Genomic DNA, 16,357 nt, shown 5'->3' with positions numbered 1-16,357 from the left:
AAAGACTGATCTTGAGTAGTTTATAAAACAAAGGTGATATTTAACTCAATTTTTGAAAGTTTTACACTATATAACGAGATTTTGATAATAGTAAAACTAGCATAAGTTAGGAATAGATAGAAATAAAAGTTATTTAAATTTTAAAAATTGTCTTGTAATATGCTCAGTGGTCGCTTTATCTCAGGAAATGTTTGAAATGGGCCCCTCTGTTTAACTTCTTTAAGCGTTTATTCACTGTTTTATAATATATTATATAATATTGAAGTTTAATTCACTTAATTCAACAGTCAGAGGCTGTGAACACCAACTCTTAGTGAAAGATACATATTACAAAAGACATCAGTTTCAATTCAAAATTATTATATTACATCCAAATGGAGAAAGAGGTATAGTGGGCTTACCTGGACCAAAAGGATCTGTTGGTGATGAAGGAATTTCTGGAAGACCTGGGCCAGAAGGACGTAAAGGTCAAGTTGGAGACATTGGAGTCCCTGGACGACGAGGTATTGTACATATGTTGTTATTTACTTTTACTATTTTCAATATGAAATGTCACAACCACAGAAATAAAAAAAAACTTAGTCTTTTATGTGAAGGAAGCTGAAAACTATTAAAGAAACCATTTTTTTGTATTTTCTTCTCCCCCATTCTATGATGATTGTATTTTGGATTAGTTTCATGTTTCTGTGTATTTATGTTGTATTATGTTTATTTTTCTTTAAAATGTATATTTAGGGTTGTTCTAGTTCCAAATAAAACATGATATTGTAAATTCATCTACATTATTTTTGTTTGAATTATATTTCAATGCAAATAAGATGTTCCTGCAAGTTGAAAAAGTTTCTTTATCAGATTATTATTTTTATGATAACAAATATTTAAGAACTTGGAGACAATGAAGGCATTTCATATAATCAAAGTTACTTGTATAAATCAATAGAGTGTAAGCTGTTATTTTAATTTCACCAGGTCTCCTGTCAACTGAAGTCTGTAGAGGTGATCGTGGTGAACCTGGAGTTCCAGGACTTCCTGGATATCCAGGAGAGAGGAGAATCTAGGCTATCAGGATTACCTGGTTGAAGGGACAACGAGGAGACCCTGGATTTGAAGGTTCTACTGGAATCCCTGGAAAAGATGGATCCAAAGGTAATTCGTTTTACAAGAGTCTTGCTTTACTGTTAATAACGTATTTTAGAATCTTGGAGTGCAGCCTAAATAAAGACATTCAGTAAAAATGGTATTGATGAAAATTTGGAAGTTAATAAAAAATAATATTTAAGATTTAGTGGAAGAAAACTTTAGCTAACTTAAAAAAAAGGTGCTGTTGTATTGAGTTTTAGTTGTTGGAAAGAAAACTGGCCTTCAGCAGAAATAATAAGCTATAGATAGAGCCTGTTAGCAAAATGTTTATTATTGATAACAAGTGAGTTGTTTGTACACTATGGTCACTTTGTTTATTCACATAGGTTATCCTGGAGAACCAGGTGGGGTTGGTGAAAAAGGGTTGCCAGACTATCCAGGTGAGTTAATTTTCTTAGTTATAGCATTATAGTTTTAACTGTGGACCTGAATCTATTAGTAACTGATTTTGAGGTTTAAAAATATAAGTGACACAATAATTCAGTAGTAATTTAAAAAATATAATATTTTTGATAGATGGGAGCTTATTTCTTAATTAAAAATTTATAATATATTATTTCATTTCTGTTTTACATTAATTAATAGGTCTATAATTTTAAAATAAAACACATAACGCTACTGGAAGTTGCTAAGAAGGAATGTCTTTATTGAAATTCTTAAACAGACATTGAAAAGATACAAAAGTTGGGTGAAGCTGGAACAACTTATTCTTAAAAAAATAATAATCAAGATATATTGGAAGTAAACTTTAGCTCATTTAAAAAAAGGGAGAAATAATCAGCTATAGATAGAGTTTAATAAATGATTTTATAATTTTCAGCAATATCCAACTCAAAAAAATATTTCTTCCAACAGTTTTTTATGTGTTTTAATAAGTTTTGTAGTATCAACAAAATAAAAACATTATTAAAATATGAATTTCAGATTATGTTACAAAAACATTTTAATCATTATTTATTCTTGCAAAAATATGACAACTATTTATTTAACTTTTTCCCCTTCAAAAAACCAACAAAAATAACTTCATTAGTTCAACTTTTCTTCTTTCTCTCTCTCTCACACACACACATTACTGATTTTAAAACTTTGCTCATTTTATTTATGATTACGGCATGTGTTTACCTCTTAGAGTTACAAAATGTATATAGAGCTGTCAGAGATAATACAATATTCTTCTGATTTAGTAACGTTAAAAATCTTATGAGCCATAATTATGATTCTAATTTCTTAAACTCCTTAAATGGCTCTCTGTATTTTCATTTTGTTTTTCTATTGGTAATTTTATTTTACAGATTTGCAATTTTTTACATTTTTACAGGCTGGCATTATCTAATTGGAAATGACTTACCAAGCTTGATTATTTATCAGAAAAAACAGAGTTAAATTGGTGACTTCCCGAGCACATATGCATTTCAGTGATGTAGTCTACTTTGATAAATGCCTTCTGAGGGGAAGTTATACGGTTATCATTGTTTTGGAACATAACTGTGAGAGCACTGGCAATGAGTAGACCAGCCATTAAGACTAGTTAATGTAGAGTATGATACGGATGACCAAGATTGAGGTAAAGTAACATTATTCATTAATTATAAAAGTATTTTTTAAAAAATATTACTTATTATATTGAAATGTAGAATGTTATTATATATTTTCTCAGCTAGAAAGTTACCATGCAATGGATTTTCCACTAGCAGAGAAATTGTAAAATGAAATCATAGGTTTCTTCAACATTTATTGAAATGAAAAATAGATAATAATTCACTTTTCTTTTACATCATAGCTTGTTGTACACAGACTAGTCACTTTATCAGATCTCTTCACAACTGTTTGTTGGACAAGTCATTTACTTGCTATACAATGCTATACAACTTATTATGTGTCATGTGATTAGCTGAGCTCCAAGATGCAGAGATATAATCATTTTATGATTAGTATATAAGAAAATAAGTTAAGATTGTTATGAACTAAATAGATCAGAACTGTGAAGTAACTTATAAGTTAATGAAGTCAGTTCTGAAAAAAAACTCAGGCTTCCAATATAGAAAAAAAAATCCAAAAAATATTGTGAATAAATGCAGGATGATAGTAAAAAAAACCTCATCAAATGAGTGTGAAAAGTAAATGTGTTGGTTATAGTATAAACAGTTTCAAATGTCAAGGCACTCATAACTAGTATCTTGTAATGTAATCAGACATCACACTACAGCATTGTTTGGCTATTTTACCTTGAATATGTTCATAGGTGAGTGGATATTGGCATTTTGGCAACAACATTAAAAGCTCTGTGAGTGTGGACATTCTCATATGATGTGTATTAGGTATTCTGGACACCAGGCATTGCCAGTTGAAACGTGGCAAGAATGTGAAACATATGAGGATGCTAATTTAAACTAGTTAAACATTGAACAGGACTGACATAATCTAGAAGAATACATCTGACTGTCCATCTCATAGGTGTTATTCTTTTTAGTACAACACATGTAGGGTTAAGTATAGTTTTGTATGTGACTTGAAATCAAACAAGTGCACCATTATGATTAATAAACATAGACTTTTTCCAGCAAATATGCATTGGCTTAGAGTAAATATAAATACTCAACTCCACACCACTGATGATACTATTTCTAAACATGCTAGAGTTTTTGCAATGGATCTCTGTTCAAGTAAAAACATTTTTTATTAAAACTTCCTATAGATATTACCTGCTAACATATCTTGAGTACCATGTGAACAGAATCTGTGTGATGAAACCATAAAATGTTGACAAAAATATGGACAAGAGCAGTGGACTGCATGAGTGAATTAAGAGGATGTCATTACAAATCCACCTAATACCCAAGAGTTGTTTCATGAAGAACTGCAAATAAAATCTGAAATTGCACTACCTATTGATTGAAACAATGCCAAAAGCTCAATGTATTCTTGCTCATAAATAAGCTGCACTTCTTAAAGCAATTACATACCTAGAATCAAGATATTTCCAGTTAGTGTTTGTAATAACTGCACAGAAACTATAGAGGTACTGTGTGGAATAATAAGTGACAAGGTATGTGAGAAGAAATTAACTGAAACTAGTATTACATGGTTTTTTACACTGTACTGACAAATAAATATGTGGTTGTCAATACAATGACTGATGAAAGATATGCAGATAATATTAGGTTCAGATTAGTTTGGAAAGTTACTGATAGAATCTGCTAATGTATTTATCCAAAAAGATAGGTGGTTAATATTAGGAGCATATAAAGTAACTACCACACAATCTTTCTTGGAATACCAGGGGTTATGCCAATGTTGAGGTAGTTTTTTTTTTGTGGACTTTAGGTAATTCAATATGGTAACACATACCAGTTTATTTTCACTGCTGTGCATAGATCTTCCCTGTTTAGCTCATTATGTTTGACTTCTATTTATTGACAAACTGAGCTAGAGAATGAAAGCAGAATCAAGTCTGCTTTCAGTACTCATGAAGACTTATGAATTTAGCATCATGTCATTTGATCACTGTATGCATTAACTGCTTATGATGATTGATGAAACTTGCATTGTATGCCTAGAAAGAGTGTCTAATACATGTTCATCAAAGTTTGGTGCTGATTTGCATATTTAATACCACAGTTCAAAATTTACGTATGGTATTTCAACATTTGTGACAGGCAGGACTGAAACTGAAACCAAAGGAATATTCTATCTTGTGAATTCATATCATTAAGTAGGGGTAGGATGTTTAGAGTAAAATCAAAGCAGTAGTATGCAGGTTTGAATTTACAAACAAATAAATTGGGTGTCTTAAACTTGTTAAAGGCTACAATCATGTAAGTCTATAGCAGACCATACTTTCTAAAGAATGAACTACAATCAGGCATCTTGTGAAGTTATTGCTTGAGTCCAAGCAATATATAATAGGTTATGTAGCTTATCATCTGAATGAAAGATTCTTCATAAAAGGTTAGAGCCAGTCATTGTATTTTATGAAGTCAATAAGATCACTTGGGCACAATACCTCGAACTATTTGATGTAGTCCAATACAATCAGACAAAGGGCAATGTCTAGTGGTCTAGCTGCAAAGAATGCAAGTGTAATGAACATATTTTTTCTCTATATAATATTACATTGCTGAGAAAAAATGTTCATACAGTTTCATTGTTTATAATTATTAATGTTTTAAGTAATTTTATTAGTAAATGATAACAGGGTTGCATCTTGGCAATGTGTGTATTTTTGTGAAAAATGAGATTTAGTACAAAAAGCATCTAAATTAATATAATTTTAGCGAGTTAACTATGTTTTATTTTATATGTATTCAATCAAATAATAAAATTTAACATTTAGCTTAATATACCATAATCATATTTCTGGTACTGTTGTAATCAGTTTGTGTTCATATTACACTTTGCTATTTGTCAAGTCTGACAAATCATTGAATTGAAACAACAGTTTTTCAGTAAGTAGGACGTACTAAATACAACATATAATATATATATACACATATTAACAAGTTCTGCAAATAAATGTGGAATTTATATTTTTCATAATTTTGTTGCAAGGTGCAATGAATCTTAAATCATTTTAGCATAAACTGTCCAAAAGCTGAAAACATATAAACTATGTTTCATATTGAAAAATAATTAGCTTCAGTTGTATAAATTTTTTTTTTTGTTCTCACATATTTCTATGGATTTTTATATTTCTGGCTTTAAACGTAACTATAAAACCTGATACCTAAAGAGAAAAGGAAAAGTTAAAATTAATTACAGGAAAAAATTTAGTTTTGAATAGAATAAAAATTATTATCTTAGTTAATAAATTCTTATTTCTTCAGGTCCTAAAGGAGAACCAGGTATCCCTGGGTTTCCAGGTCTTCCAGGTACACCAGGGGTGAAAGGAGAACGAAGTGAAATAGGAGAAATAGGTCTGATAGGACCAAAAGGATATCCAGGGTTTAGTATAGATGGCAAGAAAGGTGAACGTGGTGAAGATGGATATGCAGGGGAACCAGGTGTGTATAATTTATTATAGATTCTTCTGTATTGGAGGAGTCACTCAACCTGAAATTGTAAATTCATATTATATATTTATAAAATTTAATAAAATATTTCAAATTCTTTAAACAAATTAAACTACGTGTTAATAATAGCTCTAACATGCTTCCATTAAACTTTGCATTACATTGAGCTAGCTATAAATTATTTGTAGATAGCATTTAATAGGTCATTATAGATTTTCTTTGCTTAATATTCATCTTAGAGATGAATGAAGACCAAAATAGGTAAAATTAATTAGTTTTAATGACTATACTTGTCAGGGTCATGTATCATGTGAAATAAGTGTTTTACCAAACATTTCAGTCAAAATATCCCTGTGATATGTGGCAATAAGTCAATTGATTTGCATAAATCATGTTATTATTGTGGAAAATTCTAGTGTTATTGACTTTTTATTTCTGTAGGCCGTTTTGTGATTGGTTCAAAGGGTGAATCTAGTAATCCTGGAGTTCCTGGTTTGATCGGTCCACCTGGAGATGGTGGCTTACCAGGTATTAGTACTCCTGGTCCACGAGGTAACTCTGGGGTTTCAGTAAGTTCTATATTTCAAAAGGGATGCTTTTGAGCATCTTGAAAATGTTTTCTTTTATCTTATTTATTTTGTGAAAGATGTGTGGTTATTTTAAGATTACACCTAGCACACAGTTATTTGCTTTTTGCAGTAACTGGTAATTCAAAGACATAGTATGTGTAGCGTGTAAATGTTATTTGGCACAGGGGAAGTGGTAAGACACAATACTGAAACTGAATATGTTAACTTTAAACAATCACCTTCTTATCATCAATAAATAGTGGAAGAGTACTATAATGAGTCCTGACTTCTTTATGCCAGTAATAAATCTGTTCTCTCTAGATATAAAATAATATAGCTCGAAAGTACCAAACTGCATGCACAAAGTACCTTCCATCTATTTATAACCAATCATAAACTGAATCATAGGAATCCATAATTACATCTGTTTCATCCAAAATTCATCTGTTCATCTATGCTCAAGATGAAATGGGATACAACATAAGTGCAACTATCTCATAAAATAGAAGGTAAATTCCTTAAATTTTGCAGTTACAAAAAGCGATACTTTAGAGCAACCAACTATTTTTTGTCTTTCAAAATAGAAAACAGAAAAATTAAAATGTTTTAAAGATATAATAATATAGGTGGGTAGAGTATGTAGTATTCCATTACTCAGATTTATTATGTGAAAAATGGTTGAGTCCTATCTGTCATAAGCAGCATTTTGATTTTTAAAAGCACATGAGTTGTTTGATTTTAATGATACTTTTATTAAATCACCTGACTCTGAACTATTTAAATTCGTTTTGTTGAATAAATATCCCTTTACTAATTACATATTTGCAAGTATTCTGTAATGTGAATTTCTGCATATTACAATACAATTTTATCTACAGGGACTTGATGGCCTGTCAGGTCACAAAGGTAGGAAAGGTGATCGAGGAGTTGATGGAATCACAGGTTTTCCTGGGCAGCAAGGGTTAAGAGGAGATGTTAGTTTTCCTGGTTAACCTGGCTTACCAGGATATATTGGACTAGATGGTATGCTCCTGTTTCTTGTTCCTATTCATAATTATACTAATTAAAGCACAATATTGTAGCACATAGCCTTTCATAACTGACTGAATGTTTTGCACAATGTCTTAACCATCAAGTTATATTTAATACACATCATAGCAGAAAATAATAGAATAGAAAGCAATAGTATATAAAACATAATGAACATGAAGACTGTCCTTTCGTTACATATTCGATTTATACTTTCTCTTAATTGGAAGTTTAAAGAAGAGACAGGGGTACTTTCCCTTTTTCTTCCCACTTTGTCCAACTCTGATATATGAAGCAAACCTTGTAAACACAAAAATTTTTAATCTCACTGTTGTAGTAGTTCAGACCTAGGTCATGTCAGTAAAGACTTTTTAGGTTGTGCCAAAGCTATAAGTGTAATGAAACAAGCCTAAATATGCTTTAGCACTTTCTTTTCAAAATGCTGTTAATCTCTTCACTTGTATTATTTTATCTTCCTAATTGAGCATTTAGTGAATTGAGGGACTGTAGAATGTAAATAACAATGCTTATAATATCAATTGTATTATTGTATTTTCCTAATTGGGCACTTCTGCTTTAGGTAAACAATGGAATTAGTATTCAATTTTTTGTGGGGCAGTGTAAGTCTACAGACTTACAATCCTAAAGTTCAGGGTTTGATACCCTATGGTAGACACAGCAGATAGCCCTGTGGTGTTTTGCTTTTAAAAAATGAATGTATTTTGCAGGGAGTTTGCAGAATAAAAATATTCAACAAATGTGTAACTAGAAATTTACACTGACTCTCAAAACCAGACCACTGTAGTATGTAGGCCTACAGGAGCTCAGTATTTTTTTTTCTTTCAGAAGGTGCACAAGCTAATAATATTCTCAAAAATTATTTTTAAGTTTGTGAAAAATTGAAGATAGCTAAACACTACATCTAATGCAGTGGTTAAACAATGAACTTTAAAAAATAAGGTTGATTGAGAACACCATTTTTGTTGTGCACATCATGAGATAAAGATATCAGAAAAAAGACAGATTGGAAAACTAGAGTGTCTCTCTTTTTTTTTAAAGCAAAAACAAGTAGTTGTTAATATTTAATAATAATTTTAGTATGGAGTCATGTATATAATCATCCTAGAAAAATAATAGTGTAACATATAGAAAGTTGCTGTGTTAGTAAAAAAAATAGAACTTTCATTTAATTTTTGCTCCAAGATGTTGTGCTTCTGTGCTAACAGTATTTGATCAATATTTATTGAATATTCGCAAAAATGTTAATCATTGCACATTTTTATTCATGTAATTATTTGATGCAGGAATGTTTTATTTGAAGTAAATCCACTTTTAAACTTATGAAATTCTTTCATTTGGAATTTGGAAAATAAATGCACATATTTGTTTGAAATTAGTGCCTAATCTTTTAGGAATTATTTTCATTTATTCTTTTTGTTGTTCAGTATAATATTTTATTTCTTTGAAATCATAGTTTGTTTTTGTAAACTTGTACTTTTATCAACCTAACATTATACTTTTTGCAAATAAATATTACTTCTGATTTTTCTACTTTAAAGTACAAAGCAAGATTTAATATATATTTACTCGTAGACACAGCTAACCATGCGTGTTTGTATTTGTTATGCAGGTGACAAGGGTGAGAATGGTGACTCTCATCCACCTCCATTGATACATCAGCGACCCAAAGGATTTCCAGGAGATTAAGGCCTTAAGGAACCAAAAGGAATTAGAGGCTATCCTGGAAGCACAGGTCTTCCTGGTCTGGAAGGTATCATTGGAATTCCAGGTGAACCTGGACCTTCAGGCCCTCCTGGTAGACCTGGTCCTCAAGGCCCAAAAGGGGAAAATGGACTTCATGGGAGGAATGGTAAGTTTCTTTAAAACTTATTATTTTATTTAATAGAAAATATTATTTTAAATGAACGTAAAATTAGAAACTGCCTCAAAGTGTTGTTCAAGCGGTTGAATGATTTCTGAGAGAGGTTATTGTGGTCATTCACTGTTAAACCCAGCACACAGTTTCCTGATCTCTACCACAACTAGATATTTCAGGACTTAATACTTTTCATTCCATATATTGTGATTTGTAAAGATACAAGACACAATGTCAAAGTTACAATAGAAAAATATATTAATATTACACTCAATCATCAAATAGCATAAATAAAAAACCAGGCTTTAGAAACAAGTTCTGTCTCTCTCAAGTTCTGAGAAAATCTCTTTGAAGAATACCAAAAATTGTATTAGCAGTGCATAATCAGTATGTGGCCAGTCAGAACAATGAGGTGAAGAAATTCAGAAGTATCTATGTTCTGTGTCATAATCATAAAACTGTTCTCTGTACAAGTTCACTTAAAATACAATACAACTACTCTAGTTTCTGCTGCAGAAGGTGTGATGTCTCAGGGTCAAGGTTGAACTCAGCAGGAGAAATTAATGTGAGTTTGCATGATCCAAATAAGAATATACATATGATATATGTGACATATAAGAGAATGAGGTATGTATAATTAGAGCACAGCAGAGGTACTTAAGAAAATAAGGATTAATACTCAAACTCTATATTATAGTTTTATTTATATGCACTAATTGTCTAATGAGATTAGCAAATAATTTGGATCAGTTTTGAGGATTGCAAAAGTGAAAGTGCTGTTAATTTTATATCCCCTTTCTTTTATATAACATTATAGTTTCAAATAAATAATATAAATAAAGCACATGGACATCCGATATAGACCTAATATTCTTAACAAAAAACTTGTATCTGTATTAGTTACAAGTCTGTTGAAGTTGCCAGATGTTTTGCTTTTAAATAATTTAATCTTAATTTTAAGTTATTTTAGCATTGTTTTTTGTATTTATATATTAAATCTGATGACTACATCTCATAAAAGAGTAATAGCAAAAGTAGCAGATCCTCAGAGTGTGCGTGGGTCTGAAGTCTCCCATTTCCAATACACACACACAAAAACAAGTGTAAAAAAAGTAAATAGAAATAAAAATAAATCATAATAATTCTTATAAGAGTAAGTCATCAGCTTACAATAAAACTCAAAATCAACCTGATATCAGCTAGCTAATTAAAGATTAGAATGCATTGTTTCATCATTTGGGTACCCTCACTGTTAACAATATTTTTGGCTAAAATTCCAATAACATTTTATGAGTTTGTCCAGCTTAGGAGATTTAGGTTAGCCCTAAATATCTATTTTAGACTGATAGTGCCCAAAAAAAGTTCTTTATAATAAAAGTATAATGATAACACAAAAATAAAAAAAATAATGACATTGAAAAGATTAACTAGTAGATGCAAATGGTAGAAATATCATTTATTTGTTTTCTATGACATTTATTATTGTGTTCCTTAAGAATAGCAGATAGTAATAGTCATTTGGATTTTTTATGCTAGTGTGCAAATGGAAGTGACTGACTGGCAAAAGCCATGGAAAGTATCAGAAATTGATATTAGAAAACTTTCAAAATTAAAAAAGTCCTTAGCTTGTGAGAGCAGAGCAAGCTCTATCCTTAGTCATCAGTATTATTTTTTTAATTTTAAGCTGTTTATTACTAATTAATTCAAGTGAGTTTTTCTTTTAATGAAAATAATTTTATGTGTGGAATTGTCCTATATTAAGTTTTAGAGTTGCTTCTAGAAAAGAAATTAACATAGTTTGCTTTTTATAGTTCTGTCTTTCTGTAGGCAAAAGCTAAATTGATTCTAAAGTAATTTCCAACTCTTTTCTTTCTGTAGAAAAATCTGTTTTAGCTTAGACCAAATCCTCATTTATGTAGAAATAAATTTGTTTCTGTATTCTTTAAGGAAATTCTGTTTTAGTCCACTTTTTAAAAGACTCTTAATATAAAGAAGAAAATTATATTTTGTAGCTTTAATTGATAAATTTCTACTACTAGTATGTAAAAGAAATTTACTTAAGTTATCAACTAAATCTCCTATTCTTTTTTTACTTGGAGAAGAAGGTTTCCCAGGTTATCATGAACAGTCTGGAGATCCAGGACAACGTGGACCTCCAGGATCCCCAGCACCATCTCGTGGGTATTATTATACTTATCACAGCCAGTCAGTGAAGATACCTCAATGTCCAAGAGGTACTACGTACACCAATGTGGAATGGTTATTCCCTCCTCTATATTATGGGAAATGAAAGAGCTTACGGGCAGGATTTAGGTGAGTACACCTTCTAAGTCTTAGAAGAAATCTATAATTTTATTTATTCACTGTCCATAAATTATATTGGAATTACATGAAAATATTGTTATGTCTGTGAAAGTTTTTTTTGTTATTTTTATAATCCAAAACTTCAATAAGGAATACATAATAGGTCATGTAGATGGACTAGCAAGAAAAAATTTTAAGCTTCAAAAGTATAGCAGGTTACTTTTGTAATTAAGATTGTTTAGATCCATAATTCTTGTATGGTAAGATCCTTTATTTACTTTCAAATGTTGGTGCAAATACTTATAATGGATTTCACAAAGCTCAAATAGTATACATTAAAATATTCTGCAATTACAAACTCATGACTTGGTTACACAACTGAAATCTTTTAACATTTATTTTTCTTAGGTGGTCCTGGTAGTTGTTTGAGAAGGTTTTCAACAATGCCATTTATGTTCTGTAACCTTAATAATGTTTGCAATTTGGCATCTCGTAATGACTATAGTTATTGGTTAAGCACACCTGAACCAGTGCCCATGATGATGACTCCTATTGTTGGAAGAGATATTCAGCGATATATCAGTCGATGTGTTGTTTGTGAATCTTCAACCCAGGTGGGTACAGGAACTTAAGAATCACAGTTTTAGAAAGAGATATTAAAAATACACCTGTTACTTTTATTATTTATGAATGCATCACATTGTAAGCACTTAAAAGTTAAAATTGCTGTAAGTTAAAAATAATTAAATGGCTAATGTTTATATCAAAAGATCTCAAGAAAAATAAGAGAATACTTAATACACAGAAACATGACATGACTACATATAAAGAACTTGAATGCAAATAAGATTGCTAAATGAACATACAACACTTTTAAATAACCTAATTATGAAAAGAAAAAGGTTTTCTTTTATCTTATCATTTATATTGGAAACAAAAACTAAGTGTGGCATAGTTGGGTGTTCAAATGGTTTTGCCTTTTAACAAGTAGACTGTTAGTAACTTGCTTGTTACAAGGAACAATAGATTTTGAAGTGAAGACATAAATTTAAGAAATACAGAGGGTTGAATATGTTATATCAATACAAGTTCAAACATGCAATTCAACACATCATGTGACAATATTGGGTATAAAAGATTTTGAGACTGTTGAATGTTGTGTTTGTAATCCATTGATGTAAAACTTAGGAGACTTCTAGAATGCCTAAGTGATAAATTCATAAAAGGCTGTGATTGGACAAGTGGAAAGTGAGTAAAAGTAAAGTCATGTGAAAGAGAAGTTTGGTCAGAGAAAAGTTAAGAAACATAAAGTTAATCATTGTGGGAGTGAATAATCTAATGATTGATATATTACAAGGAGGTTAACAGTTTGAAAGAGATAAGAAAAATAATCTGTCTTGTCAAAGGTATTTTATAGTGATTGAACACACCTGTGTGGAATTTTAGAAAAGGTAGGCAATTTTTGGAAGTACGAAAGTAGACGAATGTTAGAAGTTCAGGATACAACTGTGGTAACTAATGTGACACTGTAAGTGGATTATACATGGATACTACTGTGATAAGAATAGAGAAAATAGTTTGGCTTATCAACTGAATTTTAAAGCAATTAAATTGACCCAGCTGGACTATTGACAACAAGACGAGAACTGTATAGTATTTAAGACACAACTATGATCTCCATAGTGTAAAGAATGTTTGTAGCTATGTTTAACTTTTTTCTAATATATATATGTTATTTTAAAAGCAAATGGAGTGTGTGCTGTCCATTTATTGTCAAATTTATCACCAACAAGTCAGAGACACCTATTGTAGAAGGATCTGTAGTCCAACACACCCACATATTTACATTACTATATATACCACTAAAAAGTAGTTTGTGACAGACAAAACATCAACTAATATAAAGGTTTGTGGGAATAACGTGTATAAGAACTATATTTTGACACAGGTAATGTGATGCCATCACACACTCATTGCTTTTTGTAATGGTATCTAATGATTCTTTCTAAAACAAAGTATACTTAACTCAAATTTTAAAGATCTATTCATATCGGGGATTTAGAATTTTCAAGTCGTAAAGATATTGGAAAACAAAGGAATATGGATCAAATTGGGATGAAGACCATTAATAAAGAGACCTGCAACAAGTCATATCCGAACCATGGTAAGCAAAGTACAATGCCTTATTATAGGTGAGAATTCATGGAGAAGTAGTGTGAAATGGAGCTAACAGCCTTACAGCAGATCTTTTGCAATAGAAACTATGCTGTAGGCCTATTTGTAAGATGTATGATTAGCAAATAGAACATAAGTGAATGTGGTAGCATGGATTGTAATCACTTGATGAGACTCCAGAATAATTTTGATATAACATACTCATCCTCTGTAGTATGAATAGCAATGGAATTTGAAATGTAAGTGTTGTTTTATATAATTGTGTTTGTTCTAAGACTTAGTAATTCTTTGAAGAAATCACTGATTCTTTCAGGATATATGTTAGTGGCCTAGATTTGTTTATGTTTTGGAAATAGTAGAACAAGTTTTTAGAAAAAAATTTTTTTTTCTGTCTCAAGTAGATTGGAGATGAAATATTTCAGGGGATTAATTATTAAGCTTTTAAAACTATAACCTGTTGGTTCTAAATGTTTAGGTGAAATAGAAGAACTTAGAAATTGCATAGCTAATTATCTGTTTCAGTGTCAAAGTCTTTAAATATCATAATATATAATGGTTTTATTTTATTCAGGTTATTGCTGTTCACAGTCAAACTATGGACATACCTGATTGTCCTATTGGATGGGATGGACTCTGGATTGGGTACAGTTTCTTCATGGTAAATTAGGCTACTGTGTCTAGATTAAAATTGCAAGAGTATGGTTTCATGTTTTAAGTTATTTCTCTACCAAAAAACTGTATTTTCCTTTATATCCTTTTTGAAAAAAAGACTTCAAATTATTCTTTTTCCTCTCATGATGTCAGTGACCTTTTCAAAAACCTAATAATACAAATTTGTCCTTTTCCTTACAGAAACTATTGTATGAAGCAACCTTTTTCCTCCAAAATTGTATAAAAAATCAATATTAACATAGAGAAACTGAACAATTTTGTAAAAACTGCCATTTGATGTTTATTGTACATCCTCAACCTGCTAATAAGGAACACATCTTTATTTTTCAGAACATTGACTAGTTAAAGTAATTTTTTTCTCTCAGAAGAGAATTGATTTAAAAGTTTTTTTCTACTTACTTAGAACACAGATGCTGATGCAGAAGGAAGTGGTCAGCCACTGTGGTCTCCTGGTTCTTGTCTGGAAGATTTTCGACCTAATCCTTTCATTGAGTGTCAAGGTCATGGACACTGCAATTACTACACAACAGCCTACAGTTTTTGGCTTGCAACCATTTTTAAATGATGTTTTGTAATAATTGTTTTGCAACAGAAATGTGTTTTATTGCTTTTATTATTTAAAGCTTAAAATTCAAAATTGATGTAAGTGCTAGCTTGAATAATTATCAAAATTCAGGATTTAAAAACTGTTTATACCCTTTTTAGTAAGGTTGTTACTTGTTGAATTTGCAAATTAATATAAAATTTAGAACATTCATATTCTATAACCTCTCTTTTGCCCTCATACAATGATATCAACTAAACAAAATTTATCACAGAGGATATATCATATGTATTCTATTAGACTCTTCAAGTTATAATGTGCAATGTATTTGATAAATGAAGATTCATGGGTGTTTTTTTCTCTCTTTTTGTCTTGTTTTCAAATGCAAAGGTATGGGCTACATGCACTGTGTCTACCTCAGGGAATAAAACCTCAGATTTTAGGCCCAGGAGAAATATTAATTTTTTAACTTAGTTTTGCGTATAATTGCAACATAATTTTTATCACGTCACAGATTTTGCTTATTTCAGTAATTTTTTAATGAAAATTTAGACACAGGCCTAACAATAAAGTAGTTTTAACTCTGTTGATGAGAAGGATAATACATTAGTCATTTTATTTATACAAGAAGTTTGGGAAGAAATCCTAGTTTTAACATAAAAATGCAGTTTTAACTCTACTAATGATAGGGTTAATACGTAAGACATTTCTACAACTAGACTATAAAATACAGATCATAGTTTTAACATTGAAGTATTTTTAACTCTGCAGATTTCAGGGATGATGCAGAATCATTTTATTTCTACAAAAAACGTATCTAAAAGTTAAAAGATATTATTTTTAATACAAAATTAGTTTTAACTCATTTGACAGCAAAAGTGATATATAAGTAATATTATTTCTTTAAGAAACTTGATTCAAAGTGAACAGGTCATAGTTTTAACATTACAAATTATTCAATTTTGTAAATAACAGATTGTTTCTTAGATCAGTTTATTTGTTTATAATTTAATTAGATAAAACATTAAAATATTTTAAC

At 30.2% G+C, this 16,357-nt stretch overlaps 1 long non-coding RNA gene and 1 pseudogene across 3 annotated transcripts; both read left to right on the top strand.

The window, feature by feature from the left end:
• The first annotated feature begins 308 nt into the window (after nt 1-308).
• On the top strand, nt 309-9,513 carry LOC143232560 (uncharacterized). Of its 2 annotated transcripts, XR_013017594.1 has the most exons (8): nt 309-503; nt 970-1,146; nt 1,467-1,520; nt 2,459-2,704; nt 5,964-6,140; nt 6,591-6,718; nt 7,597-7,741; nt 9,378-9,513. It is a non-coding gene; the product is annotated as an uncharacterized LOC143232560 (long non-coding RNA). The 2 variants fall into 2 exon arrangements; XR_013017595.1 differs by lacking the exon at nt 2,459-2,704.
• On the top strand, nt 1,442-15,362 carry LOC143231382 (uncharacterized; annotated as a pseudogene). Its single transcript, XR_013016889.1, has 9 exons — nt 1,442-1,520; nt 5,964-6,140; nt 6,591-6,718; nt 7,597-7,705; nt 9,456-9,617; nt 11,726-11,936; nt 12,336-12,541; nt 14,674-14,760; nt 15,178-15,362. The product of XR_013016889.1 is annotated as an uncharacterized LOC143231382 (transcript).
• The last annotated feature ends 995 nt before the right edge of the window (nt 15,363-16,357 follow it).

This window comes from Tachypleus tridentatus, chromosome 11 (assembly GCF_004210375.1).
Source record: "Tachypleus tridentatus isolate NWPU-2018 chromosome 11, ASM421037v1, whole genome shotgun sequence".
Lineage (NCBI taxonomy): Eukaryota > Metazoa > Arthropoda > Merostomata > Xiphosura > Limulidae > Tachypleus > Tachypleus tridentatus.
The sequence above is the reverse complement of the archived record's forward strand: the minus strand, read 5'-3'. Positions and strand labels throughout refer to the sequence as shown.